General features: G+C 49.5%; 1 long non-coding RNA gene across 1 annotated transcript; it reads left to right on the top strand.

Moving 5' to 3' along the window:
- Positions 1-1,071: 1,071 nt before the first annotated feature.
- LOC119087955 lies at positions 1,072-1,884 on the top strand. Its single transcript, XR_005091505.1, has 2 exons — positions 1,072-1,230; positions 1,477-1,884. It is a non-coding gene; the product is annotated as an uncharacterized LOC119087955 (long non-coding RNA).
- Positions 1,885-3,787: the final 1,903 nt, after the last annotated feature.

Below are 3,787 nucleotides of genomic sequence, written 5' to 3'. Positions count from 1 at the left end.
GCTTGTTTGGGGGACACACCTCATTGGCCATAGTGAATGATCTCAGCAATTACTTGATGAATTACGATTATATAACGGTGCCAATAAATTGGATGGTTGGTTGGTGGCCAATTTTCCAGAGAGATGCCCAGTTAGGGGCTCTCTCCACAGCTCATTGCTGCCTTGACAAAAGGGCACATCGGAGACGAACAAGTAGTCATCGAAAGCCACCTTGCCTCTTACCCACAAGCTTGGTGCTCCAGGTAGAAGCATCAGTGTTTCGGACGCTCAGCCTGGCTCTGCTTCTGTGACTTCTGTTACTGTCTCTGGGCCCCTCTTTTCCATACATGCCCATGTCTGTGTTTCACAATGGTCCCTGGAAAATTGTGCCAGGAGTCCTGAAGCTAAATGTGCAATTGAAAGGTAAATGTTGGCATCGGCAGCCTTAATTGATCTTTCTGGGCTTTAACTTCAAGGATTAGCTCTCTGTACCCAGAAAGGGTTCTCCCTGGTTTTACACTTTCTTCTATTAATGAGACATACAACTTCCAAGAGAAAATTTGGTACCCGGAGGCTGCAGCCCCTGATCACTTAACCTGGGCTCTACCCTGTGTCTGGAGCAGTCTCTGCTGACCTTTCCATGGTGGTTCAGTTCCCTTCTGGACAAACATGGGAAAGTGTCCTTTCCTGAGACATGCCACAATTCCCCCGGTCCCTCCGCTGTCACCGGAAAACCCAAGCTCCTCAGATCAAATCAATGTGAGCAAGTTAAGAATCAGTATGGATCAAATAAGACCAAGGCATACCTACTGCCTACATGAACCTATTGAAAGCAAAGTGGCCACATATTTATGACCTGCCATTCATCAGAAACCCTAAGCCCCTACTATTGTTACCTTAAAAGTGTCTAAGTGGAAATATTATTCCTGCCTAGCCCTGAACTTGAGCCTGAAGCCCAGTCATAACAAGCTGACAGTTATTAATGGGGATGTTCTACTAGCCCATGGATGTACTCACATCTGTTAAACCTGCTCTCGAAGGGTCGCATGAATTATTGATGCCAGGACATGCTGCTTTAACCCAGCACACATTTTTGTGACGTCACAATGTTTTCCAGAGTTCTAGGTCACGGCCACCTGACTTTCAAAGTCACAAGTTAAAGCCTGTGTTCATCCTGAGCAGACTGTACAGAAGAGGTTTCTGCCACAACAACCTGCCATTTAGAGAGAATGGAGCAGGCAGGGCATTGTAGTACGTAGTTGAGATTTCACTAATCAAAGGTAGCAGCAGGAGGATTGTGAGTTTGAGGCCAGCCTGGGCTATATAGTGAGACCTTGTCTAGGTAGATGGGGAAAGAAGAAGGGAGGGAGAGAGGAAGGGAGGGAGAGAGAGGAAAAGAGAGGAGAAGGGAAAGGAGGGGGAGGGGAAGGAGGAGGAAGAAGGGGAGGAGGGGGAAGAGTAATCAAAGGAGCCAGGATTTGCTTCTCTTCATTCCAGGACTGCCTGAGACAGCCCAGCAGTCTGGCCAGGTGTGGCTCTTTGAGGGTAAAGACGGTTGTGCTCAGAAGAGAGAAACCTGCTCCTGAGTGTTCTGACCCGCGCTCAAGTGTGAAGCGGCAGGTGTAAGGGGCCGGAGATGCCAAGCCTCACCTAAGGCAGGACCCATTTCTCTCCTGAGCTTTACCTCCCCGCCGCCCCCCACCGCCCACCGCGCCACAGACACCCTGTTATGCCACTACCCCTCCGCATCTGTTGCACCCTGTTTTTGCTGCCCTGGTTTTGTGTCGGGGGATCTTCCTGGGCCGGGTGAACATCGCCGTGAAGCTCAGTGGCTCTGTGCTTAACGACTTCATTTTTCACCGCCACCCTTCTAATAAAAGCTGTTTGAAGAAGGAGGGATTTGAAGGCTTCTGTGGTTGGGGGCAGGTTGTCATCTAAGTCGGGCTTCCTTTCTGGACAAAGCGCCCATTGTCTGCGGAAGCTGGCATGACAGAGGAACCACAAGAGGGCGCGCCAAGCCTCGGAATAAACAGCTCGTCTGTCCTAGCCGCTAAGGCGGTGGAACTGCCAGCGCATGTTGGGAGGACTCCTAATCCACCAGACACACGAATGTTCTAGAAGCCCTTCAGGGACGTTCTCATGGTCGGACAAAGAAGAGCTCTGCAGGTGCACAGAGGAGAGATGGAGGAGGAGTGTTGAGAGGAAGGGAAGCGATGGGCAGGGGAGGAGGCGGGTAAGACAAGAAGAGAGACCCTAGGCAGAGGAGAAAGGAGAGGCAGGGGTGGGTGGAAGGGGCGGGTGGAGGGAAGACAGGAAAAGGAATGTTGCTTTTTATAGGGCCGAGAGACAGGGAAGTCTGGTGTTTCTGTGGACCAGATGGTGTGGCAGGGGAAGGGACCAGGCTGCGGCTGCTCTGGGGGAAGCTGAATGTCTCCCGGGTCTATGGAGTCTCAAGCATGGCGTGAGCCCGGCTGAGTCTCTCCAGGACTTTCCCAGCCGGTTCCTCGTTGCTTTAAAGGCACACCTTGCCTTGACCATGTGCATCCTCCCGGCAAACAAGGACTTGTTTGGAAGTCAGGGTCTCCCCAAGCCTCTCCAGGCCATGGGGCAAGGGAAAGTGGTCATGGTAATATTAGCTTCCAGCTGCTTCAGAATCAGATTTTATTACTGATAATTTTAAACCTTGAGATAGTGGAAAAGGAAGTAAGTTGGCGGGGGTGGGGGGAGTAGGGGGTGGTTTTTTGTTGTTATTTTGTCTTTTTTTTTTTCCATTTAAAAATGTGTCCACCTAACAAGAGTGGGTAAGGTTTTGCAAACTCTTCCTGTATTTTGAGGTAACCTGAATCTGTGTTCCCAGGCCATGGTTACTCATATTTATCTTCACAATAAACTAGCTCCTCTCTTGGAGATACGGCTGTTTTCTACTTGACAGCACGTATGCAAGTGTGTGTGGGGTGGTGTGTGTGGGGTGGTGTGTGTGTGTGTGTGTGTGTGTGTGTGTGTGTGTGTGTGTGGCAGAGATCTACATAAAGTGTCTACAATTGCTCTCCACCTTATACTTCCAGTCAGGGTCTCTCACCTGGAGCATACAGACTGACTTGACCAGCTGGCCAAGAAGGTTCCAGAGACTCTCTTGTCTCCAAGCCTTCTGGCAGACACTCCTCCACACACGGCTTGTTAAGGGAGTTCTAGGGATGCAAACCGCAGCCCCTCTGCCTGTTACAGCATTTTCCTGCTGTGTCTCCAGCCCTGAAGAACGGCGCCTCTTCAGCTGTGATATGTCTATATTTGCTGTACCATAAAATTAACACAGGGAAGTTGAAATATTTTACATTATGAATGAAATTTTCCATTAAAATATTGTCGGACCTGGGGAGGTGACTCAGTCCATGAAGTGTCGGCCATGCAAGCTCAGAGATCTGAGTTCAGATCCCCCAGCATCTTCACAAACACCAAGTGCAGCCACGCATACCCCCAATCCCAGCCGAGGGCTTAGGAAGGCAGAGACTGGTGGACAACTACAGGGCATGGACCAGACAGCCTCGCCGAAGGACTTTAGAGTGAGAAATACCGTCTCAACAGCAGCAGACCACAGTGCTGGGGGGTTAAACCCAGGGCCTTTGAATTCTAGGTAAATGCTATAGACTGAGCCGCAGCTCAAGGATATTTACTAATTCAATCAAAACGGCAGTAATAAACCCATCCCATGTACATTTAAACAATGTCCTCATGAAGACCATTTATTTCCAAAAGAATAACAAAATTACTCAGAAAAAAGTCCAATTTTCTACTAAATACAAAGAGCTGT

This window comes from Peromyscus leucopus, chromosome 5, assembly GCF_004664715.2.
Source record: "Peromyscus leucopus breed LL Stock chromosome 5, UCI_PerLeu_2.1, whole genome shotgun sequence".
NCBI lineage: Eukaryota > Metazoa > Chordata > Mammalia > Rodentia > Cricetidae > Peromyscus > Peromyscus leucopus.
The sequence above is the reverse complement of the archived record's forward strand: the minus strand, read 5'-3'. Positions and strand labels throughout refer to the sequence as shown.